Genomic DNA, 27843 nt, shown 5'->3' with positions numbered 1-27843 from the left:
AGCAGACTGACTGAAATTTTGTTGACTAGGTCATTAGTTAATACACACAACTTTTTGGGATTTCTTGCAGCAGAGCATAAATCATATATAAATAGAATTTTCTGTCTGGAGCTTCTGAGTAATGCAGAATGGAACACAGTTTGTTCCAGAGTACCTATGCCTCCACATCACAAATGCCTCACTGCTTGAGCCCGTGCCATTCCGAGATGAGTTGGAGAAGGACCATTTCCTGTCTAAAGATTTGCCATGCTCCAACAGCAATTGACATGCTGCATTTTGAACCTTTCCCCAATGTTTGACCCTTCTCCGTGTTGTCCGATTGACTTTTCCAGGTATCTACCTCCAGTATTTTGATTGGAGTTAGCCAATATGAAGCATCAATGTAACTAACAGTGATTTCTATCAGGTACATTCTGAGAACCTCACACAATGACTCCACTGAACAGGTCTGGAATGCTGCACGTAGTTTCACTAGAATATTTCTATATACCTGGTGCATAAATATTTGATATCACCAAGTGTGATGTGCTTTCATAGTGGACAGTAGTAGCCTGAAATAAGTAATTCCTATATCTGTTTCTTATGCACTATTTTAGAAGCCTTATCCACAACTGCTGATATGTGATCACTGTAAGTTTCTCATCCATCTGTACCCCAGGGTATCTGCAGCTCATGTTTTTAATTTTTTTGTGTATAGATAGTTCCTAGTGTAAATGTTGGACTTGTTTTTCATGATTTCAATGATAACCGCCTTTAAGCAGCATGTAGCTAGTTTTTTGTGCTGAAATTTTCAGTTTGTTTTTGTTTTTGTCCCCTCTTCTCCCCCCTCCCCCCACCGTGCCACCACATCACCTCTTCATTATCTCCAGGGCACTGCAGGCTTTATTCAACAGAGCAGTTTGAGTTCACAGGAAACACTGCTTAGAAGACTGTCAGCATGTGCTATGCCCCATGTCAATAATCTCGGAAGCTGTGATAGAGTGATGTTGGCACTTGTATCCCTCTCTGTCATGTGAGCAATGCAGACCAACAAAATTATCAATGGTATCTTTGATAGTGATTGTAACTACCATTACATATTTCCAAAGGGTCTTGTTTATTATGTTGAGTATCACATTTAGGGCATCATCTATCAATCGTTACTGGCTAAGTCCAAGGGGTTTCCTGGTGTATCTGGTGTCAGTTGCTGTAACATTACTGTTGGGAATGTTAGTAAATAAAATTATTTAAAACAGTGCACAGAAGGCACTACTGAACCTTAAGTGAGTATTCATAAGGCACAGGGGTATGTACAATTTACATTCCAGTGGTTTGTGGTCTTTATATATATATATATATTTTTTATAATTACTGCTCTTGGTATCTGCTTAGGTATGTGCCTCAGCCGTAACTCTTTATTTAGTACAGGTTTTCAGTACAGTACCAGTTGCTGCAGAATTTCTGCATGACCACTGTCAAGTATGTGGTAACTGGTTCATTGCCACCACAGCATCATCCTGCACATCCAGTTAAGCAACAGCGTTGATGTAATTATGCTGTCTAGTGTGGTGCTGGTTTGTGTGTGTCCATGTGTATCTGTAGCTGGGTCATTGTTAGGAAGAAATTGATGTATCAGATAATTTTCTGTATGCCTCCATTCCTTGTGAAATTGCTGTCACTCATCTGTAGCTTTGTTGAGACCATATGTGTTTTGACAAATAGAGCTAGGAACTTAGTGTCTGCCCCCGATATATGTTTAATAGTGAGTGCACAGATTCTTTCCTGGTGGGCTTTTTAAGTCTGGAAGAGTAATGGCTTATAGCAGTCTTTACTTGCTCTGTAGTGACCTAACCTCAGCTGCCTATTCATTGCAGTAATGGTGCATTGGTACAGATTTCTAGTAGTCCTTGTTTGCCTTCTTTGTTTTGCCATCAGTGGAGTCCAGTGGGTAGTCTGATCACTTCATCATTTTATCAAGTGGAATTAATTGCCCCTGTGACTTTCTAGTACTTGTTTTTAACAATGTTGGCTCGACTACACTCTTTGAAAACCTGAAGGCAGGAGTGATAAAATACAGGCAGCAAAATGTTATTCATAACTTGTGCAGATACCAAACTGTAGTTATAAAGACTTGAAGGACAAGAAAGGGAATCAAAAGTTGAGAAGAGAGGTAGGTAGGTTTTTGCCTGTCGCTAATGTTATGCAACCTGTATGTTGAGCAAGCTGTGGAGGAAGCCAAGGAGAAATTTGGAAAGGGAATTAAAGTTCAGAAAGAAGAAATAAAACTTTCAAAGCCAGCTGACAACAGAGCACAGCAAAACATCATTGTACCAGAAGACAAATACATTTCTTTAAGATTATTTGGGAGAAAATGTCATGAATTGTACAAATATACTAATTTGTTCAGAAGTGATATTGTAACATTATTGTCTGGTCATATGATAGCTTATATTAAGTAAGGATTAATCAATGTGTAGGTAAGTCATGCCAATTGGCCTTGCCGCAGTGGTAACACCGGTTCCCGTCAGACCACCGAAGTTAAGTGCTGTCGGGCTGGGCTAGCGTATGGATGGGTGACCATCCAGTCTGCCAGGCGCTGTTGGCGAGTGGGGTGCACTCAGCCCTTGTGAGACCAACTGAGGACCTACTTGTTTGAGAAGTAGCGGCTCCGATCTCAGAAACTGACATACAGCCGGAAGAGTGGTGTGCTGACGACATGCTCCTCCATATCTGCATCCAGTGATGCCTGTGGGCTGAGGATGACATGGTGGCCAGTTAGTACCTTTGGGCCTTCGTGGCCTCTTCAGGAGGAGTTTAGTTTTTACTTTCAGGTAAGTCATATCATCCAATGGAAGGTCCATTGCATGCGGCAGAAACACTTTTTGGGAATAGACACACAAACATATGTGCAGGTTACAATCTCTTAAAATCTCTGCTGCAATTTTGTGAGTTGTAGTATTTTATGGAGGAAGGATAAAAATAATGCTAATAGGAAACTACAGTTGCAGTTTTTCTCCACTCTTGTACAAATATCACGGTGATTTAAACCATCTGCTGATATTGAATCATATAAATAAGTCAGGGAGCCTCTGTTGCCAATGCTGTGTAAGTAACTCAAGATTTTCTGATGGAAGTGCATCCTTATGATGGATGTGAGGTTTTCTCCTTTCTCCACTGAGTGCCCAATCCATAAACCATTGTCTTATGGGGAAAAGGGAAGTTGCAGATTACAATATGAGTTGGCTCTGTCATCATGATTCTTCCCCCTCTTCTTTCCATGCATTATATGCCAATATTTTAAATTCAGGGATATGGACAGATGCATTTTGTTGGAGACCTTTGTGTAATGGTATCTGAAGAGTTTTTTATTGCTGAAGGTCAACCATCTTCTCAGTTATGTCTGTAAGGTAACCTTGTTATCCTTCCATATTGCTCAAGTTTTGAGAATTGATAGTACACTTAACAAATCAGTTATGGTGAAGCCCTCACAATCACAAAGATGCCTGATGAACTGGTTAGCTATATACAGTAGTCACTTTGTTTGCACTATATACTGACACATTTTAGGAAGAGCTCAAACAAAAGACACACAGTGTATGCATCTAATAGCTGTGAGACAAATTACACTTAATTTTCATGCATTCAATCTTTATAAAGACTCTATTTTGGTTTGAGAACATTTGAGAAGAACAAACTTCTTGAATGATAAACAAATTGTAGAATAAAAGTGAGTTACTGACATTCCTCAGTCTACAACTCACATGCAAGAAAACGGTCATATTTATTTTTTAATTCAATTTCAATTTTATTTCTAAAATTTATAGAAAAGAAAGTCATATCTCTTTGTTTTAAATGTTGATTTTCCATAATTTTTCTTTAAATCAAAGTGGTTTTTGTTTTCAAAAGCCAGCAACATTTCCATGATCAGGGTACAAATGTTTCACCATTTTATATAAATAAAAATGTAAATGTTTGTTTGCACAAAAGCTTAAATCTGCTAAAGTTCTTCACCTATTTTGACACATTTCATTTGTATATGCATGTGTTTTTATACACCTAGTGGAGCATGATTTGTTGAACAAAACAACAACACATGCAATACTAAACACTGGTCATGCCAGACATTGTGCGTCTTGACAGCTGCTGTCACTTGGCATTTTCAGTGTTTCTGAGTGTCTGTGTGAAATGCTTTACTTTGTAGTGACATGTAAAGACACTGAAATTAACTAATAATATGCACTCCCAGCTGCAAAATAATTGATCAGCTGAGACATTCTCACGTCAATTGTTGGAGATTGGGAATGGAAGATGCCACTTGATCTAACCTCAGGACAAATTTTGTTGCCTCATAACTTAAGCAATTTAGTGATTTCAAAAGAAAAATTGATTGAAAAAAATAATTCTCAATATTCAAACCAACTATAAAAATCATGATTGGCTGAGTGAATGAGTTATTCTTGCCTCCAAAAACAAAGATGTCTATGAACATAACATTATTCAGTCTAATATTCAAAGTGAGGTAGCCACATACAAGTCTGTCAACACTGTTGTAGAAATAGAGAAGCAAGAACAAAATTTTTGAATTCACTCGCTCTACCAGGGATACCACAGCATGTACTACAGTTGAAAATTGGCATGCTAATTAACATGTTGTGAAATATCAACCAGCCAAAGATTTGCAACAGTGTGCAGCTTGCAATAAAAGAGTTAATGAATAATGTCATAGAAGCAACAATCTTGACAGGACAATTAAAAGGTGAAGATGTCCTTAGTCTTCACTTTCCTATGATTTCAACAATTACGCCATTCCAATTTAAGAGATTGGAATTTCTAATTCAACTGATATTTGCTGCGATCGTCAAGAATGCTCAGGGCCAATCTTTTGAGTTGGGCAGTTTAGATCTAGATACAGATTACTCCTCATATGGACAGTTATACACTGCATGTTCTAGAGTTGGTAAATCAGGAAATCTCTATATCTGCATTGATGATGGAACATCAAAAAGTACTGTGTACCCACAAGCATTGTGAAATGTGTGCTTTCTCTTTTGTTTCTTTTCCATTTAACCAGACAGGGCCACAGCACTGTATGCCTGTGTACAACTAGGGAATAAGAAATTTTGATCCTAGACACAACTTTTAAAAAATATGATTTTGTAAGTTTGCATGACATTCATTATGATTTAATAGATTGGTTAATGAAAAATTATAGCTCTTCGACATACATTTGTCATCAAGATATGGCCTCACTTATTCTTTTCTATTTCAAACTGAAATGATAGGATGATGAACTTTGTTAGAGAAAAATTATTTTTATGTATTTTGAAAACTCACAACTGAAAAGATTACTCAAAATTTTAAGATAATGTTGCTTCTGCAACAGCCCAAATTTAGTGTGCAGTTCATCTGTAAACATGTATTGCAAACTACTAATTCGAAACTGGATTATGTGGTACTATGCAGAAAAGATATCAGTCTCTTCATATTGTTAATTTTGCATATTTCTGATGTTTTACTGTTTGTATCTGCATATACACTCATATTCTGCAAGTGTAGTGCATGGCACTGGCATTTCTTGTAAAGTTTTAGGAAGTATTTTCTGGGTATTTGTGCACACTATAGCCTTTCATGGAGGTAAAATGTGGATGATAGTCACTCCACTCAAATAAGAAGGGAATTGAATTTTCTGAAATGTGGTGCTAGAGAAAAATGCTGAAGATTAAATGAGTAGATTAAATAACAAATGATGACATAATGAATTGAAATTTATGGCACAAGTCGATTAAAAAAAGGGATCAGTTAATAGAACACATCCTGACTCATCAAGATATTGTCAGTTTGGTTATCAAAGGGAGTATGAGAGAAGATGAGTGGAAGGAGATCAAGCAAATTCAAATGTATGTAGATTCTGGTAGTTATGAATGGATGAAGAGGCTAGACAGGACAGACTAGCATGGAGAATTGTATTAAACCAGTCTTTGGAATCATTTCTCCCACTCACTTTACTGAGCGAGGTGGCGCAGTGGTTAGCACACTGGACTCGCATTCGGGAGGACGACGGTTCAATCCCGCGTCCGGCCATCCTGATTTAGGTTTTCCGTGATTTCCCTAGATCACTTCAGGCAAATGCCGGGATGGTTCCTCCGAAAGGGCACGGCCGATTTCCTTCCCCATCCTTCCCTAATCCGAGCTTGTGCTCCGTCTCTAATGACCTCGTTGTCGACGGGACGTTAAACGCTAATCTCCTCCTCCTCTCCCACTCACTTTCCTTTTTTTAATGAGTGGTGCAAGACCAACTTTTGATAAGTCTCTGTACAATCTCTTATTTCTCCTGGATGAAATTTTCAGTTTGCAGCAGAGTGTGTGCTGATATGAAACTACCTGGTATCTTAAAACTGAGTGCTGGACCAAGATTCAAACTTGTGACCATTGGCTTTCAGGGACAACTGCAGCTTCACTTCTGCCAGTACCTCATCCCCCACTTTCCAAATGACACAGAAGTACTCCTGCAAAACTTGCAGGATTAGTACTGCTAGAGGAAAGGGTGTTGTGGAGACATGGCTTAGCCAAAGTGTGGGAGATGTTTCCAGAATGAAATTTTCAAGCTGCAGCAGTGTGTCCACTGATATGAAACTCTCTGGCAGACTAAGATTGTGTACTGGACTGAGACTCAAACCCAGGACCTTTGCCTTTGCAATTAATCTGCCAGGAAGTTTCATATCAGTGCACACTCCACCACAGAATGAAAATTTCATTCTGGATAGATTACCCACACTGGGTGAAGCCACATCTTGACAATATCCTTTCTTCCTGGACTGCTAGTCCTGCAAGTTTTGGAGGAAAATTTCTGTGAAGTGTGGAAAGTAGGAGATGAGGTACCGGTCTTATTTCTCCTATTTTAGAGTCAAGGTCTTTTTGCAAGATGTATGTAGCAGGACTCTTCTTACAGTACCTACTCCTGGAATATAAATCTCTCTATGGTGTACTCACAGAAGCACAAGTTTATATGCCAACTAACTCTGCAGATGATGAAGAGATTCAAGAAATGTATGATGAGATAAAAGAAATTATTCAGATAGTTAAGGGAAACTTTAAAAATTTAATTTGATAGTAGGAAAAGTAAGAGAAGGAGAAGTAGCAGGTGAATAAGGAATGAGAGGAAGGAATGAAAGAGGAAGTCACCTGGTAGAATTTTGCATGGAGCATAACTTAATGGTTTAAGAATCATGAAAGAAAGTTGTGTACGTGGAAGAGACCTGGAATCACTGGAAAGTTTCAGATAGATTATATAATGGTAAGACAGAGATTTAGGAACCAGATTTCAAATTGTAAGGCATTTCCAGGGGTGATGTGGACTCTGACCACAGTTTATTGGTTATGAACTGTAGATTAAAACTGAGGAAACTACAAAAAGGTGGATATTTAAGGAGATGAGACCTGGATAAACTGAAAGAGGTTGTAGAGAGTTTCAGAGAGAGCATTAGGGAATGATTGGCAGGAACAGGGGAAAGAAGTACAGTAGAAGAAGAATGGGTAACTTTGAGAGATGAAATAGTGAAGGCAGCACAGGATCAAGTAGGTAAAAAGATGAGGGCTAGTAGAAACCCTGGTGTAACAGAAGAGATATTGAATTTCATTGATGAAAGGAGAAAATATGAAAATGCAGTAAATGAAGCAGGCAAAAAGGAATACAAACGTCTCAAAAATGAGATCGACAGGAAGTGCAAAATGGCTAAGCAGGGATGGCTAGAGGACAAATGTAAGGCTGTAGAGGCATATGTCACTAGGGGTAAGATAGATACTGCCTACAGGAAAATTAAAAGAGACCTTTGCAGAAAAGAGAACCATTTGTATGAATATCCAGAGCTCAGATGGAAAACTAGTTCTAAGCAAAGAAGGAAAAGCAGTAAGGTGGAAGGAGTATATAGAGTGTCTATACAAGGGAGATGTAGTTGAGGGCAATATTATGGAAATGGAAGAGGACATTGATGAAGATGAAATGGGAGATATGATACTGCATGAAGAATTTGACAAAGCACTGAAAGACCTAAGTTGAAACAAGGCCCTGGGAGTAGACAACATTCCATTAGAACTACTGATAGCCTTGGGAGAGCCAGCCGTGACAAAACCCTACTATCTGATGAGCAAGATGTATGAGACAGGCGAAATACCCTCAGACTTCAAGAAGAATATTATAATTCCAATACCAAAGAAAGCAGATGTTGACAGGTGTGAAAATAAGGGTGAGAATAAGGGAAATCCTATCACACCTTGTAGGGAAGCAGCCTACTCACGCCGTATAAAATTCACATCAGTCTTTCCATTGTGTGCCAGCATAGTCCGCTGTAACTAGCTCTGACGTCATAAAAGTTGCGCAGTACTTTAAAAATCAAGTAAATAACCTGAAACATTTCTAGCATGTCAGGAATAATACTTAATCAATATGTGTTGAATGTCAGTTCAATAACTTTAACCATTTTCAAAATTTGGACTTTTTCTGTAAAAATCATTGGCGCAACAGAAAAGAGCTAGAGACTTAAAAATTTATATTTAGATTCCTTTTTCATAATAATTTAGTAGAAACAGTTTTCTGGATCTCACAAATTAAGATTTTAGTTCAAATTCAATATTTTCTGGTTTTTGTCTTAAAAATTAAGGAAGCAAGATAGATTAAGTAGGCTAATAAATAATGCTAGGATGTTTAAACTTAAGTAGAATGGAGATCCGCTATAATCATAAAGATGTGAGAAGTTGCAACTGAATAAACTATATAACTATAGCGATAGCGTATCTCCAAAGGGCAAGTTCAGAGCTCGTCTAGTGCGTGTAGTGTAATTAAATTAATTCTCTCGCCCAAAATATTTTACTTAGCCACGTCAGACTGTTATTATGATTACTTATCTGTGTGCTGAATGCACATGTAAATTGAGAGCTTCATCGGCCATCAGCAAAGGAAGCGATGATTTATTCAATAACTTAAAGTGGTGCATTACTAGCCCAGCGGCTAGTTGGGAGAGCCGATTTGATCAGGCTGTCCACACCGCGGCTTTATATATAAGAACGCTGCACAAGGAAGAAAGGCCCCAGTTCTCTCCAGACGCTGAATAGCACACCATCTGTGTTGGGAGTCGCGTCGCGTCAGTATCATTGCTATAAACAGCCTCAGGTGCCGTATTAAGTTACTCGGGATACGCGTAACCATGAAATCATTTTCGAGTGAAATGTTAATTCTGGGATGACGTTAATGATCTATCTTCAGTTTGCGTATGTCGTATTTTCACGTGCCGTCGCGGGATAGACATTCTACCATTATTTAGCGTGGCGTTTGATGAACATTATCATCAAATTATGGCAAGCATTCACTTAAACATTTAATTTGGACAGTTATAGCTGCATCAGCGCATTAGACTCTGAACTGCTCTGGTTAGCTGCATCAGCGCATTAGACTCTGAACGTGTGGATTCCTTTTTTCTTTCCTTCTTCATTTTTTTTTTTTTTTTTTTTTTTTGTGTGTGGATTCCTTTTTTCTTTCCTTCTTCTTTTTTTTTTTTTTTTTTTTTTTTTTTTTTTTGGACTTTCAGAATATAGCGAACATTTTTTACAGGATCGTTTTTGATTATGTATCCCAGACAATCTCCTAATTCCTCAGAGCTATAAGCTGTAGCTATAAGTGTATTTATCAGATGAAGTGGGCACTAGGAATTCTAATTACAGGCTTCACGTTTTGCTAATCACTTTCTGGTTGCCAATATTGTAGTTAGAGAGCCAGTGTTGAGAACGGCAAAAGGCAGCATAAATAATAGGAACATTTATATAACAAATAAATTCCAACCAGCTGCCCCACATATGGTTAAACGGCAGGGAAAAGCATCTTTTCTGTATTACATTACATTCTACATTTTAAATAACATCACTCCACCCGCCACCCCACAATTGGTGCATCAGCAAGGAAATGCATTCTTTACTACGTTACAATTCTACAGTTATATAATAACAAAATAATTCCACCAGCAGCCCCACAACCTCCCTGAGTCACTCTCTAATGATTATTCACCATCAAGGACAACATACTGAGTTCTATCACTTAAGAAGTCTTACAGCCATTCATTTATCTGGGAATCTAAACTGTATGCTCGGCTCTTCAACAATAATTTCCAGTGGAACATCATGTCAAACACCTTTGAGAAATCTGGGAATATGGTATCTGCCCATTGCCCTTCATCCATTGTTTGCAGGATATCATGTGAGAGAAGGGCAAGCTGAGTTTCACGTGAGTGATGTTTTCAAAATCCATGCTGATTTGTGGACTGAAACTTTTCATCTCAAGGCAATTAAACCTACTTGGTAACAGTCCCAAATTAAGGACCTGGACTCAGGCATCAGAAGAATGAAAGTTTTATAAACTATTTCTTACATTTCCTTAGATTTCTTCTAAAAAATCTCAACCTGGAGTATTCTTTTTTTACAGTTTGTTTTATGTTGCCATTTCGCTTTAGGACACTCCAGATGCATACTTCTAGTTACTTTAAAGTTGTTATTATTTCACATAATTGATCACCAACTGAGTAATCAAATAATAATGGACCTATTTATTTCAATAAAATATTGTATATTATGATTGAACTTGTTAATCTAAATCATGTAAGTCACTCTTCATTCACATATAATTGTAATTTAACTTGTAAAACTGTCTTTTACATTCCTGATGTGTATCTGAGAATGTCTGAAATGGTACAGTAATCAAAACATATGAGATGTGTGTCAGTATATTTCAATTTGTAGCCAAAAGTATTCACTACAGACCAATGGTGTTTATGCATGGGATTAGACTTAAGTCTCGCAAAGGAAAAATTGCTTGCATAAACTGGGATGAATTTTTTTTTTTTTTTTTTTTTTTTTTTTTTTTTTTTTTTTTTTTTTTGTGACTGTGTAGATGAAAAATCCATGCCATTACATTCCAATGCAGACTGCATTGCTCTTGCAGCAACAAAAACTGCATGATGCACTTCTTTTATGTATACGTATGCACATAATATAAAGCACCACTCACACAGAAGTTTCACCATATGGAGAGATGCATACAAAAATCGCCATCTTAATATACAAACTTCCTTGTGGTGAAACATCTTAGTGTGTGAGTGGTGCTTTACTGATAAAATTTCTTTGGGGTGGTGGTGCCAATGAAAATTCCACACCATTGCATTTCAGTGCAGACTGCTTGTGACATTGCAGCAGCAAAAACTATATGATGCACTTCTCTTATGTATATGTATGCACATAATGTGAAGCACCGCTCACACGCTAAGACGTTTCACCACATGGAGACATGTAATGAAAGATCGCCATCTTTGTGTATGTACTTCCCTGTGGTGAAACTTTTTAGTGTGTGAGTGGTACTTTAGATCATGTGCTTACATATACATAAAAGAAATGCATCATACTGTTTTTGCTGCTGCAAGATGTTAAGGCATTGCTAATTATGCATGTAAAATTTTTTGCCATGATTTTCTTTCATTTTCTATTTTTTTTCTTGTGTTACTACCAGCATATGTAATTATGATGATGTAATGTACTACTGTGGTTTTTAAATGGAAAGATTTAATTGTGATTATTTCGTTTGCCAATGGATAAATACGTTTCTTGCTTTGTAACTGTGGAAAAGTTTGTAAATTTCTTTTTTGGTATATTATTAATTGTGAAAAATGCAGTCAAGAACATTTACAGAGATTTATGTAACTTAATATAATGATACAACATCTGTAGAAGGGGACAATGATAGCAATATCAATAGTTGAACAGAGGATGTGTGGTAGAAGGTAAGGTGGATGATGCATCTGTGAAGCGTGCGTGGGAAAATGAGTCTATGTTTTTATGAAAAGCACATGGGATTGTATGGACAGTGATATTGAACTATGAGATTGTCAATTTATTTTAGCAGTGCAGTATGTAATGCCATCCCAGTGAACTTTAGGAGCAAATAAACTGAATGATATAAAAGCTGCTATTTCACCATTGGTGCATTTCCTGCTTAGAACATGAATCATCTGTCAGCTGTCATAAATGCTTGGGGAATGTTTATATAGTATTAAAAGCTTTGATATTGTATTGCTATGAGTTGTAGTATTGAGAGATGCTGGTTATACTCAAGAGTGGGTAGATGTATGGTGAATCCTCCCCCCAGTGTTCATATAATTATTAACAGCATTGTATATGATTCATGTAACTTTGTCACCTTTTCTAAGTTCTGTCAGATATTGTCTTTGATGTTTTGGAGGAATTTTGTTGACTCAGGTTATTTTCAGAGCTGTTTCTCATAAACATTCGGTTTTTCAGTTTATAAATAAAGTGGGATTGTAACCAACTTAGAAGCATAACAAATAATTTGGTTTTGCAGCTAGAATTTTGGGTGACTTCACAGTTCTCATTTTGATAATTAATTTTCCTAGAGTGAGAGGTCATCACATATCGCGCCGTGTTATGACAGGACAGTGTTTTAGTAAGACTGACTTTTTGAACCTGTCAACCTTATGGTCAGAGTTGTAAATTTGGAGGGGTGAAAACTGTATTGTTTTGTTTTGTGTGGTTTTCATTTTGTAGACAAAATGACAACCAAAGAGGATGACCATGTAGCTAGTTTCAAGGTGTGGGAATTGAGCAAGGAGAAAATAAGGAAGGGAAGTTTGTTATGGAAAAGGTAGATAAAGAATTAGACATTAATGTGAAACCAGGTGTCAAAAGAAAAGTAGAGGAGAAGGGACGAGTAGAAAGTATGTTGTCATTGCTGCTAGCAAAGGTTAAAGGAGTGAAAAAAAGAGTAGATAAATGGTAAAAAGAAATGAGAGACAAGGTGAGAGAAATCAAAGAAGGGATGGAAAAGGGGCAACAAGAGATGAAAGAAGGTTTACAGAAAGAAATCAAGGAAGGGATGAAAAAAGGGCTGAAAGACGTAAAGAAAATTAAAAAGGGCAGGAGGAAATGAAAGAGGGGCTGGAACAGTTAGATAAAAAATTCAATCAAAGATTGAAAGACTTGAAGGAATTGGAAGAGGGGGTAGAATGTAAGATATCTGAGGTCAAGTTAGAAGTGGGTAAAGATTTTGCAAAGTTCAAACATCATGTTTAAAGATACAGAAAAAAAAACATTTGAGGAAGAGGTAAAGGGAAAGGTAGAATAGTTGGATAAAAATGTTGAAGCCCAAGCTAATGAGTGTAAACAAGAGAGAACTGAAGTGAAAGGGTATTGTGACATAATTTTCAAAGAATATAGCCAAAAGACTGAGGCAGAAGTGGAACAAATTAAAGAGACCACTACTCTGATTGCAAATAGAATGGAGGCTCTAGAAAGGACAGTACAAGATAGGAATTACACAGTTTCATCTGTAGTAGTGCATGTAAGTGATGGTAGTAGTTTTAATAATATAATGTTTGACGCTAGGGGAAATGTGCAGCCTGTGTCTTTTACAGACAGCTCAAAAACTCAGTTTACTGTAGAGTGGATAGAGAAAGATAAATTGAGGAGGGCTAGTGCTTCTCTAAAAGATGAAAGTTTGGATTGGGGAGATGAGGCACCTGAGAAATATGAAGCTTTTCAGGAATTTGAGTCAGCTTCTCTGGAAGCGTACTGCTCCAATGAGAAACAGTGTGATGTACGATAGGAGTAATAGAGAAAGTACGCGAGAGTACTGTGAGAGGTAGATTAATAAACTGAAACATTTGGATGGTCCTGTAAGTGACAGGGATACAAAAGAGATTTTAATGGGGAAGCTACCTCCCAACAAAAGGTGTGAATTGATAGGGCATAATAATAATGTCAAAGATTTTCTGACTAGAGTGAGGGATGTAGATAGAAGGCAGAGAAATTGTTCATGTCATGAAAACAGAGGTTATGAGCAGTACCAGGAAAACAGAGAATGTGCTAACAGAGTGAATCAAATAAATGTGCGAGGTAGAGGAGGAAGAGGTAGAGGAAGTTTCAGGGGTAACAGCAGAGGTCAGGAAAGAAGGGGAGAATTTCATCTGGGAAATGGTATCCCGCAAAAGTGAAGGCCCGTGTTGGGGTGGTGTGTAGGTACATGATGAAAGACCCCCAGGACATCGTAAAGTTAATATTTATTTAAAAAACAAAAAATGAAACCCCGATCGACCAGAAGAGTTGCATTAACTATGAATGCACGGTAAGCCACAGACAAACAAAAACATTCATTCAATTATATGTACAGTATTTTTTTCCGACAGACACTCTTGTTTGTAGAAGGATGATGAAGATGTGGGGTTTTTAATATGAAGTATTATGAGTTCTATGTATCATATGTGTGCATGAGTAGTATATTGAACAATAGTATCAAGTATTTTTTATTTATTGAAGTGAAGTGAAAACCATATGAGGATTTTCTTGATTATGATAAGCGCCTGTGTTCTCAGAGTCTGCCACCTACAACTACAATTGAAATGTAAGCAAATTCCGATAGCTAAGAAAAATTCAAATAAGCACAGAACATTTCTAATAACACAGTAATATTATATCCTACAAAAATGAGTCTTCATAAGCATGTTCAATATTATTTAGTAATAGTAATATTTATTTTTTCATTTATTACAACACAACTGGTGACCTGTGTGCCAGGAATTCAGGGCATCAGTTGTGAGTAGTGTTTGTTAAATATTGTTAAACTAAAAGTCTGTATTTTCTGTTTGCATGAATCACAATGAGGAGCAGGTATTGCAAAAAGGTAAAAATTGAGGAGAAATTTTGGAGAGGAATAAGAACTGGATGCAAGTTACATAAAAATTTTCAATAGTAGGCTGTTTTGTTTGGTGCAGCAAAGTTGCTTCCATGTTTACACTTGGTAGCACCTCTTTTGAAGTAGATAGAAACCTTTTCTTCATTATTACCTTCCTTGAATTTTATTTGCGAAAAATTTACAGAAATTTTGTCAGTAAAACATAAAGAATTGTGACACAATAGTTTGCACATCATAATTGACATAAAACATTACAATTGTCAAGTATAATAACTAGCATATGTAATTTTAACATTTTTGTGAAATTTCTATTTTTTGCATATTCATACAAGATGGCAGAAAAATATATGTCTATTGTTGATGGTGATAGTCAAAACACAATCAGCCAAGATGGCACAGAATTGCGTGATAGAACAATTGCAGTTCAGGCACCATGCATGCCTACTGCAGAAAGTTTAAGTAGATCAGAGATGAGTGTTGCAGGAGTGACAAATGATAGCGGTGCTCCACAGCAGAACAACCTCGAAGACACAATGTTTACAGTTGATGAGACAATGTCGTGCATCTCCCAGAGCAACATACCACTCATGAATGAAACACTGAAGAGGGGTTCCAATATAAATTTTGACAACACGTTGCAAACACCACTCAGTCACAACACAAACATTAACCTGGGAAGTACAATTGACAGCAACCACAGTAGTACATATGAAGCACTGCTATGGCAGTTACTATCTAACATAAATGTGAAATTTGATGATATGAAACACAATATGAACACCAATTTCATTAGTTTGACAGAAGATATAAACATGGTAAAACAACAAAACACTGTTACACAAGATATGAACATGGTAAAACAGCAACAAAACACTTGTCACACAGGATCTAAATGCAGTGAAGCAAGAACAAAAACAAGTATTCAAGGATTTGCAAGACGCGGTTTCACTGGAATTCGATGACTTAGCCAAAAATTTTCACACTGAAAGTTAAAACAGAAGGTAGATTCTTTTAACGACTATCATGATCGAGTACAGCACAGATAAAGAAAATCACAGCTGCAAACACAAACATTGAAGCCACACAAAATCAGTTGGCCTTGACAGTAAAAAAGATAACCACTGTCATTAATAAACTAAATAAACACTATGCAAGTGTACCTCTAGCTGTAGAAGAACTTACTTTGAGGGTAGCAACATTAGTAGTTGACTCAGCATGAGCTAAGAAAGACAGACAGGATCAATAAAAATCTGAGCAATATCATTAATCAAGCTGAAACAGATATGCTAGATAAGGGAAATACCATTGCAGAGAAGTTAATAACCAGTTGTAAGTTATACACAGATGTAGTAGAAAAGGCTCTTCAGAAAAAAAGAAAATGAAATTGTGGACAAGGTAAACATAACCTACAAGCTGCGAAAGATAGTATACACAATCTTCTAGAAGGAAATATTACCAGATCTTGAAATAAGCATGAAAATAATACACAGGCTACAGTAAACATACCACAACCTGTCGGTATTTATCCACAAATCATCATGAGCCCCACAGCAGGTACCAGTGACAGTTGTAAATTGCCAAATATAAACATACTCACAACTCCAATATCTGAACAATTACCAGCTGGAATTACAGGTAACTACAATAACAACATAAATACAACCAAAAATGCCACATGTCTATCAACTAAATTTGCAGATGAAGATTTGCTGAGACATCGACAGTTACCAACATTCACTACCAAAGGTAAAAGAATGAATCCCATAGTATTTATCAGTGCTTTTCATTATGTATTTCCGTGCAACTGGATGGAAGCACAGAAAATCAGATCTGTCTTGGGATGTACACAAGGTGATGTGCTTTTATGGGCAACTGAAGTGGCCAAACATTGAAGCACTTATATCCAATTTGAATGAGCTTTTCTCAACAAATACTGGTCTGAGGCAGTGCAATAAAGACTCAGACATTAGGTTTTCAACCCTGCACCATTCAGTGGCAAATATGGCAGCCTATATGGATAATTTGAAAAATACCTGAACAAGACATGCTACTGGATGAACCCAATATCATAAGTAGATATGTTAAAAATTTTGAAAAGTTGTTTATCATCACACATTAGGGAAAAATTAGCAAAATTACACACCCAGAGGTAATGAATACGGTAATGGGAACAGGAAAAACAAACGATTTAAAAGAAATTTTCAAAACAACTGGGGAATTTCAACACATGGGTGTATTACAATTCACCATCACAAGCCCTATGCTGGAAATGAATAGGAACAGTCAGCCACAGCAGTGGTCGATGCATGGTAACAATGCCATGTCTTACGCTGTACTGCAGCTGATCTTTCGACAGCAGAATAAAGGCACAACAGCTAATGACACAAATTGGCGAAGTACCTACACATTGCAACTAACTGAAATTTCTCCAGGTAATGAATTAAGTCACACTATGCCATCAGAAAACACCAACTGGTCATAGTTAAGCCCCAGGCTATTGACCTCTCAGGGAGTGGAGGCAAAGCAAAACTACAAACATGTTTGATAAGGTTTGACAAACAAGACGACATCAATGATTTGTATCAGCATGGGTTAGACATAGTAGATAAAGCAAAGGAAGAAAAGTACAAGTAATCATTAAGGTGAAAATATTTAACATTGACACACAGTTAATTTTAGATACAGGTTCACCTACCAACCTAATTGCAAATGCATTTTTTTTTTAATTGAAGAAGAGAGGCAAATTTCCAACATTTCCTGTCCAAAATTGCAAGGTGCAAACTGCTACAGGTGGTAAGACTAAATTTCTTAAGCATCAGGCACATATTCCATTACAAATTGAACATTTTACAGTGAAGTGCAACTTTCTTATAATTGACATACTTATAGTTAATTGCCTTATTGGCAGGGACACATTTAGAACATACAAACCACAGATTGACATAGATAATGGTAAATGTCACTTTTATATAAAGGATCAGATATTTTCTATTGATTTAGTCAAAGCACCTGATGAAATTAACAAAAACAAACCAGAGTCAAATGTAGTAGTGCAATATTCCTTTCAAGCTGTATATTTCACAAATAAATTTGATATAGAACAAGAGGCAAACACTGAGGTTGGTTACAAAATGGTAGAGCAGAAACTAAGTGAATCACAGGTACTAAATGAGATGCAATAACAAGAACTTTCTAGCTAGTTATTTAAGCATGCCAATGTTTTCAGTACAGAGCCAGGAGTAATGAAAGACTATGAATATGAGACATTTTGTGTAATGTCATATCCTACTCCATGGGCAAAATGAGAGTCACTAAGGGAAGAGATCAATCATATGATTAAATGGGGAATTATACAATCTTCATTTTCACCCTATTGTAGACCAATATTACCAGTAAGCCAACCACATGGATAAGACCAGACAACTAGGATGAATAACTTCTAAAGTTTTAAAATACAAAATATTTAAGTATACTTGATCTCAAGATGTCCTACTGCCAAATAAAGCTCCATGAAGAAAGTTGAAAATATACAGCATTTATTTGTGGTGGCAGAAGTTATGAATTCTGTTTTCTACCTCTTGGACTGAAAATTAAGTGCAGGAGTGTTTATATCTGCATTGGACCAGGTTTTATAACCAGAATTGCTTAGCAAAGTCATTGTTTATATAGACAACATGCTAATAGCTACACCCACTTAGTTAGAATATATCAGGTTCATTGAACAGGTGCTTCAATGATTTGCAGATTATAGAGTAACAGCCAATTTTAAAAAGTCTAGTTTTGGTAAGGAGCAAATCAAATTTTTAGGACATGTTGTATCAGAACAAGGTATATTACCCGATGTGAAAAAACTTGATGCCATATACAGTTGTCCAGCTCCAAGGAATAAAAAACAACTAAAAGCCTTTTTAGGACTGGCTTTGTTTTTTCGTAAATTTGTTACACAGGAACTGATGAACAGTGATGCATTGCTCAACTTGTTATGAAAAAATAGGCTTTGGTTATGGGATGGTAAGCGTCAAGAGGGCTTTAACGATATTAAGCAGGCTTTAGTCAATGCAAACATTCTTAGCCATCCTGATATGGCCAAGGATTTTTGTCTATGCACAGATGCCTCATCTCAAAGGCTGGGGGCATACTTGTTCCAGATGTGAGAGGAAGAAGGTAAGGAAGTACCCAAGGTCATCAGTTTTGCTAGTCACACATTATCAGAAGCAGAAAGATCTTACTCTGTGTCAGAATTGGAAAGTTTTGCTGTAACATGGGTATTCAAAAAATTTGAACATTTTTTGTGGGGCAAAAATACCAAAGTTTACTGTGACCATCAGTCACTGTCATTTCTTTTAACATGTAAACTATTACACCATCAATTAGCTAGGTGGTGCCCATATTTACAAAAATTCAGTTTCGAGATCATTTATATTAAGGGAAGTCAGAATGTTATTGTGGATGCCTTGTCCAGGTTACCACAAGGTTTAGAAAATTTGGTGAATTAACAGAGCAAGATGCAGAAGTCAAAATGTTATTAACGCAATGTACAACACAACAGTCTGATTACCTTAAGTTTGGTAAGCAAAAGAAAATTATACAACAGTAAGGTCATGGATGGAGTAAAGTCATGCAAAACCTTAAGCAAGATGAGGGTGGGAAGGTAAGTAAATGGTATCAGGAGTACAAGGGTGTTTTGTTTCACAGAAATATGAAAAATATGATCAGTGGTGTGTGTGTATTCCTGAAGATTATATGGACAAATTTATAAGAGACACAGATGAAGTACGGGGACATTATGGAGTAGGAAAAAATTGCAATACTTCGTTATTTTCCAAACTTGAGAAAATGAGTCCTACAGGTATTAAGCAAGTGTGCAATATGTCAATAGTCAAAACAATAATAATAATAATAATAATAATAATCGTAATTTTATTGTCATTCGGCCATTACAGCAATAGACAACCTCAGGCATATAATACAATATAACTGGTAACTGAAAGAAAACAAGAGACATGTCATTACTATTACAAAATTATATTACATTTGAAATAATCATTTATGTCATAGTATGGGTGAGCAACTAGCCATTCATACAGTTATTGTTTTTGTTCAGGTAGTTATTGTACATATTGTGGAAGCTTATTAAATAATTTGTGCCCCATCAGTTCATAGCTGTTAAGTGGCTGACAGTCTGTGGTAAGGAGCATAAATGCATCTGCTCCTTCTCATGTTGCAGAAATGTATATTTTCTCTACATTTTGCTTCCAGTAACTTCTATTTTGTGTGGAGTAAAACGTAGTAAATATATAGGTTTATTACAGTCATTATTTCTTGTTCACACAACAATGGTTTCCAGTGTGCTTTATATGGAGAACCAGTAATGATCCTAATGGTTTTCTTTTGTAGTATTAGGATGTCACACACTGAACTTGAGTTCCTCCATAAAATAATACTGTATGTTAGGATGCTTTGAAAAAATGCAAAATACAACGTTCTAACATAATTTCGAGGTACACTGTCCATAAGCTGCCATAGCAAATACATCAGTCTAGACAATTTACCAGTAATATATTGTACATGTTGACCCCAGGATAAGTTTTGATCTACATATACCCCTAAAAACTTAATACAACTAGGATCATCTGATAGAGGCTTGTCTTTTAGACTAAAAACCATCAGCTGCATTTTGTTATCATTCAGTAGGAAGCCATTTGCTGTAAACCAAAATGATGCTTGAGCCGCTGTCTCTGCAACACAAGGTATGATGCTACTGAAATCACTACAGCATTGTAGGAAAGTTGTATCACCTACAAATCGATGGATGACGGCAGGTCATTAATCATTATTAGGAACACAAAACACCCCAGTACAGATCCCTGTGGTACACCTATTTTAACTAATTCAATACTGGACTTTTCTTTACTTACACAAACAGCTTGCTTGCGATACTGTAGGTATGATTTTAATAGTTTAAGGCTGTTACCTCCAATGCCGTAGTGCTCCATTTTTTCTAGGAATATTTTATGCTCTACACAGTCAAAAGCCTTACTTAGATCACATAAGGTGACTTGAGCAAATCCTTTGTCCCCAAACACCTGATGTATGTGTCTGACTACTGAGTCTATAGCATCAACAGTTTGCAAGTTTTTCCTAAAACCATATTGTGATTCGCTAATTATTCCTGCATTTTCAAAGTACATGGATAACTGTTGGTATATTACACATTCAAACACTTTAGAGAGAGCTGGGACTATAGAACTTTTTTGGTCTGTAACTTGAAGGTGAGTCACTATCTCCTTTATTATATATTGAGACTACCCTAGACACTTTTAGGTCATCAGGAAAATATCCCTCAGATATACACTTACTTATGCAATATGTTAAAGGATACACAATACAATCTATTACTTTTTTTATAATGTTACAATAAATTTCATATATGTCTACACTCTCTGATGATTTCAAATGTGGGACCTCAGAGAAGGTAAACATACTTGTATTTACTAGTGGTTTACAGACATTTTTTGATGAAATCTCAGATGAGATAATGACATGTTTGGTGATAGCTTTTCCTACTTCTTGTACTGATTTAATAAAGAAATCATTGAATTTCTGAGGGCACATACAGATTTTTTTTATTTCTTTCATATTTAGTAACACTATTTATTAGTTTCCATGTAGCTTTGAATTTATTCATGGAATTCTGAATACGACTGAAGTTGTATGCTCTTTTGGCTTCCACAATGGCTTTTTTGTACTTATTCCTACATTGAACATAGGCCGATCTGGCATGGTTGGTCTTCAGATTTTTGTGTAAACTGTGCAACAACATAACTTGATTTCTCAGATTTGTTAGTTGTGCAGTATACCATGGGTTTTGTTTGTTTATACCCTTGCCTTTGGAGCCTTTGTCAATTATTTTACTTTTCTTTATCAGGATGCAGTCATTAAATAGTGTCAAAAATGCTTTGAAAAACCTTTCATATATTTGTTTTGCTGATAGATCTTTACGTAGACTATAATTTGTGTCACCTGACCATTGGCCAAACCAGTCTCTGTTAGTAATGGACTCACAAAACCTGTCAATTTTATCATTTGTGCCCGGTCAAGTGATTACCATTTTTGGGATAGACTTATCATATTTCTCTTATCAGCACAGAACCTACTTATGTAATTCAATGATACAGAATCATGATCTGAGAATGTGAATACTGTCACATCACACGATTATTCTGTAGTATTGAAACTGACAAAGATACTGTCAAGACATGCTTCATCTCTTGTGGGTCTATTGTTGATAAAGTACAGTTGTACTGTCTTTTTGAGCTCAGTGACACTATGTTTGGCTGCAATCAAATCTCCACCTATTACAATTTCATAATGTAACTATTTTGTCTTTCTAAATACATCTAACAGCATGTCCAGTTTTTCTAACACATTTGTGTACGGTTATTATCACTAAATTAAAATTGTCACTAACTGTACCAGTGGCTTCAAAATTCTGTTCATCATACAGATAGTCTAGATCCAACCTATTAATGGAGTGGCTGAGTGACTGGTTAGTATACAATGCCACATCACGCTTATATGCACTTTTCTACAGTAACCATTTGCTATTATATAGTTATCAAATTTGATAGCTGTAAGTTCACTCTCTGTTGTCCAATGTTCACTCAAACAAAAAATATCAAATTTGTTCTCTAGTCCAAAATTATTTACAATAAATTCTTTGTTTTTTACTCCTTGAATATTCAAATAGGAAATTTTAAGATCTGAATTGTTCTTGTCTTTAGAATGAACAGTTTGGTTAGGAGCTATAATGTCTTTTACATACCTATTTTATAGGCTTCTTCGCCTTGCTGTGTTCCACTAAAAAATCATGTAGATGGAGAGGAAGCACTGTTTTCTGCTCACCCGCAACACTTGGTACTGCTTCTTCTGCTGTAGTTCTCTTCCCTCCTTTTGGTGGGGATGTACTTATTGTTGCTGGTGTAACATGCTGCCGTGGTTTGTGGAGATGCTTCTATATCTGATACATTTCCTACTACTGCTTCTGATGATGCCAGTGGCAACAATGGTGGTTCCCATTCTGATGCTGATGTAGGCCTAATTTCTTCTAGAGATGTAGCCAGAGGTCCAAGGTGTCAAAACATACTGAGCTACACCCAATACTCACAAAAAACAACACTCTAGATATAGTATCCCTGGACATAGGTGGTCCATATCCAAGAAATAGAGGAGGAGTAAGCTATGTAGTAGCACTATACAATATTTTCTCGAAATATATCAAAATGTATACTATTAAAAATGCAACAGCCACAAATAACAGAAAAAGAATTAAGGGAGACTATTTGAGAGGAGTAGGTAAACCAAAGGCACAACTAACTGATAGTGCTTCATATTTCCTTGGGCAAAAGTGGAAACAATTTATGATCTCACAGGGCATAAAGCACATATTAGTAAGCCTTTTTCACCCCAAAGCAAGCCCAATAGAATGAGTCTCTAAAGAATTTAAACAGTTTATTAGGACATACAGCCCTCATAACCACACCCGATGGTTAGAATACGTAATTCCTTTCATGCAAGTTGTCAATAACCTTCCACATTCTTCAACCGGTTTCACACCGAATGAATTGATGGACAAAACAAACGAATGAGTGGGAGTCGCCCATACCAAAGATGCCCACTACTGAAATGACACTACAAGACAAAATCAAACAAGCCATGGTTACACTAGAAAACAGGGCCAAGTATAGAAGGAAAATTTATAACAAGAACCTGAAACATGTTGTACAATTTTTTGAAGGGCAATGAGTCCTCTTACGGATGCACCCTAAATTGACAAAATTTGGCAAACTGAATAAGAAGTGGCAATTACTCTATTCAGGACCATATGTAATTTCCAAAATACCATACCCTGGGATGTACAGATAAGCCCATGAGAAAACAGGGAGAGACAAAGGTCTCCACCCTCACAAACATATAAAAACCCTCACAGAATGACAAAGCATGTTAACATTTTTTTTTTATCACAAGATAATTGTACATTTGGTACATTTTTCTTCTGTAGAGTATTTTAAGAAAAGTAATGTGTACAGGCATAAGTAATTATTCTGATTTGTACACGTAGGCATCAAATTAACTGCAATGAGAAGTAACACACTGCTTCATGCAAAGCAAAAGTGTAAACAAAGTTAACTTATGGCTCAGCTGTCCATGCTCAACAATACACACTGACGTCAGTAGCAGGAGAGGAGGCATTGACCTATGTGCATGCGCGTCAGGCTGACAGAAGGTGCAACCAAAATAGGAATGCAATATGTACCTAACCTAAATACAAAGTAAACTGAAATACTACACAAATATATCTACTGTCTAAGAACTAAGGAACCTATTGATTGATGTATGTACACAGAGATGTAATTAAATACTAAGCTAATTACAACATATTTACAGTCAAAAGGAAGCATTATGAAAAACTATACGAGACGTGTATGCTAAGAACTAATGACAAAATGCTATGACAGATGTCAAATAATTTTCTTTGCAGAGTAAATGATGATAATGGGTAACAGAATAAACGAATGTCTATGAATTTAAACAAAGTATGGAAATATCTGCGGATGTACGTAATGACAAATTGTATCAGTGGCCACCAAGCTACATAATGCAATAAATTTTAAGTTAGTTTTAAGTTTTTTCTTTCAGCGACCAGTGCATCGTCATGGTGCAGAAGAAGAGAAATACGTCAAGAGAGTTGGTACCAAATGAAGAAACAGGCCGCACCTCGAGTAAACAATTTAGTTATAAGGATATTTATACAAAGGCCATAAGGCAAATGACAAATGAAATACGCATCGTTGGAGTTTGTCTCCATGACAATTAGCTATTCGCTGCAGAGTAAACAAAAAAATTTTTGCGTGTGATTTTTTACAAAAACCAATTAATTTTATCATGTCACATGAAAGCTTAAATAACAACATTTCCAGGTATTCGAGAAAATAAGTCTACAATGGTTAAAACGTCACGTTTCACACTAAGCTACATTGAATTGGAGTAAACAGCATTAACGCATGAAGAAACAACATAATACTACATGGGTGATTAGTCGGTACACATTATTTCAATGAAGCAAAAGTACCTTGGGAACTAGTCCATCATTGTACAAGTAACATTCCCTCATGAATCCTTGAACCAGTAGATGAGTATTTCCTTTCCTCCCTTCCAAACAAAGGTGGTGGCACCAAGCATAGTTAGGCCAGAATTGCATGACATTTTAGTCCTATTTCCAATGTTTTTCTCTCTCCTCTAAGTGATACAAGCCTAACTATAAAATGAAACATAAATGTATCTAATAAAAGTGCAGAGAGCATGTCAGGCAGCGCAAACGTCTGCCTGAGCACAGATAAAAGTGGACAGTCCAACAAAATGTGGACCACTGTCAATGCCGAGCTGCAGCTACAGAGAGGAGGGACCTCACGGCGCAATAAGTGGCCGTGGGTCATCCGCGTGTGCCCAATATGCAGTCGGCAGAGGACGACAGACTCCTTGCGAGAGACTCGCAAGGAGGAGTGCCACACATTCGTCATCTCCTTGATGGCACGGAGTTTGTTAGGGGTGGCCAGACCGCACCATTCAGCGTCCCAAAGCAAGATAATTTTGCGGCGGAAGACTGCCCTCAAATCAGTCTCCGGAAGGCCAATGTCTAGAGTGGGTTCACTGGTGGCCTGTTCTGCCAGGCAGTCAACATTTTCATTGCCTGGGATACCGACATGACCGGGGGTCCACACAAAGACCACAGAGTGGCCGCAACGCGCAGGAGTATGCAGGGACTCATGGATAGCCATCACCAGACGAGAACGAGGAAAACACTGGTCGAGAGCTCATAAACTGCTCAGGGAATCACTACAGATAACGAAGGACTCACCTGAGCAGGAGCGGATGTACTCTAGGGCTCGAAAGATGGCGACCAGCTCAGCAGTGTAAACGCTGCACCCAGCCGGCAAGGAACATTGTTCGGAATGGTCCCCTAGAGTTAGCGCATAACCGACTCGACCGGCAACCATCGAGCCGTCAGTGTAAACAATGCCAGAGTCCTGATACGTGGCCAGGATGGAATAAAAGCGGCGGCGAAAGGCCTCTGGAGGGACTGAGTCCTTCAGGCCCTGTGGCAAGTCGAGCCAAATGCAAGGGCGAGGGACACACCACGGGGGTGTACGCAGAGGTGCCCGGAAAGGAGGTGGAACAGGGAAAAACCCAAGCCCGGAGAGAAGCTCCTTGACGCGGACGGCGATCGGACAACCCGACCGGGGCCGACGTTGTGGCAGATGGACGACTGACTGCGGGAACAGGACACAGTAATTTAGATGCCCGGGCAAGCTAAAAACATGGGCAGCATAAGCAGCCAGTAATTGTTCGCGTCATAACCACAGTGGAGGGGCACCTGCCTCCACTAGTATGCTGTCCACAGGGCTGGTGCGGAAAGCACCAGTAGCAAGGCGTATTCCGCTGTGGAGAATGGGGTCCAGCACCCGCAACGCAGATGGGGAAGTGGAGCCATAAGCTGGGCTCCCATAATCCAGACGGGACTGGATTAACGCTCGGTAGAGCCATAACAGGGTAGACCTGTCGGCGCCCCAGCTGGTGTGGCTCAAGCATCTCTGAGCATTTAGATGCCGCCAACACACCTGTTTAAGCTGCCGAATATGAGGCAGCCAAGTCAACCGGGCATCAAAAAGTACACCCAAAAACCTGTGGGTCTCCACCACAGCAAGATGTTCGCCGCCAAGATAAAGCCGCAGCTCAGGATGGACCGTGCAGCGCCGGCAGAAATGCATAACGTGGGTCTTGGCAGCCGAAAACTAAAAACTACGCGCTACAGCCCAAGACTGCGCCTTGCGGATTGCGCCCTGTAGCTGACGTTCAGCAGCTGTAATGCTAATAGAGCTATAGTAAAGGCAGAATTCGTCAGCATACAAGGAAGCGGAGACAGAATTTCCTACCGCTGCAGCGAGACCGTTGATTGCATTTAAAAACAGGCAGACACTGAGGACAGAGCCCTGTGGTACCCCGTTCTCCTGGATGGGGGAGGAACTATGGGAGGCTGCGACTTGCACGCGGAAGGTACGATACGACAGGAAATTGCAGATAAAGATCAGCAGAGGGGCCCGAAGACCCCGTCCATGAAGCGTAGAAAGGATGTGATGACGCCATGTCATATCGTACACCTTCCGCATGTCGAAAAAGACAGCGACCAGGCGCTGACGGTGGGCAAAGGCAGTACGGATAGCCAACTCCAGGCTCACCAGATTGTCGGCGGCAGAGTGGCCTTTACGGAACCCACCCTGAGATGGAGCCAGAAGGCCCCGAGACTCCAGTACCCAATTCAAGTGCCGGCTCACCATCCGTTCAAGAAGCTTGCAAAGAACGTTGGTGAGGCTAATGGGGCAGTAGCTGTCCACCTCCAAAGGGCTCTTGCCCAGTTTCAAAACAGGGATGACAATGCTTTCCCACCATTGCAACGGAAACTCACCCTCGACCCAGAGACGGTTGTAAAGGTCGAGGAGGCGTTGCTTGCAGTCCACTGAAAGGTGTTTCAGCATCTGACAGTGGATGCCATCTGGCCCAGAGCGGTATCAGGGCAAGCGGCAAGGGCACTGTGAAATTCCCACTCACTGAATGGAGCATTGTAGGATTCAGAAGTGTGGGTGCGAAAAGAAAGGCTCCGACGTTCCATCCACTCTTTGATAGAGCGGAAGGCCTGGGGGTAATTCGCAGAAGTGGAACTCAGAGCAAAATGTCCTGCTAAGCGGGTTGCAATGACGTCGGAGTCAGTACAAACTGCTCCATTCAGTGAGAGCACAGGGACGCCAACAGGGGTCCGATAGCCGTAGACGCGTCGAATCTTGGCCCAGACCTGCGATGGAGTGACATGGAGGCCAATGGTGGACACATACCGCTCCCAGCACTCCTTCTTGCCTTGGCGGATAAGGAGGCGGGCCCACGCATCCAGCCGTTTGAAGGCGATAAGGTGGTCTATGGAGGGATGTCGCTTGTGACGCTGGAGCGCCCGCTGGCGATCTTTAATCACTTCAGCAATCTCAGGCGACCACCAAGCACAGCCCTCCACCGAG

The sequence above is a fragment of the Schistocerca cancellata genome, chromosome 1 (genome assembly GCF_023864275.1).
Source record: "Schistocerca cancellata isolate TAMUIC-IGC-003103 chromosome 1, iqSchCanc2.1, whole genome shotgun sequence".
Lineage (NCBI taxonomy): Eukaryota > Metazoa > Arthropoda > Insecta > Orthoptera > Acrididae > Schistocerca > Schistocerca cancellata.
This window is presented reverse-complemented; position numbering follows the sequence as displayed.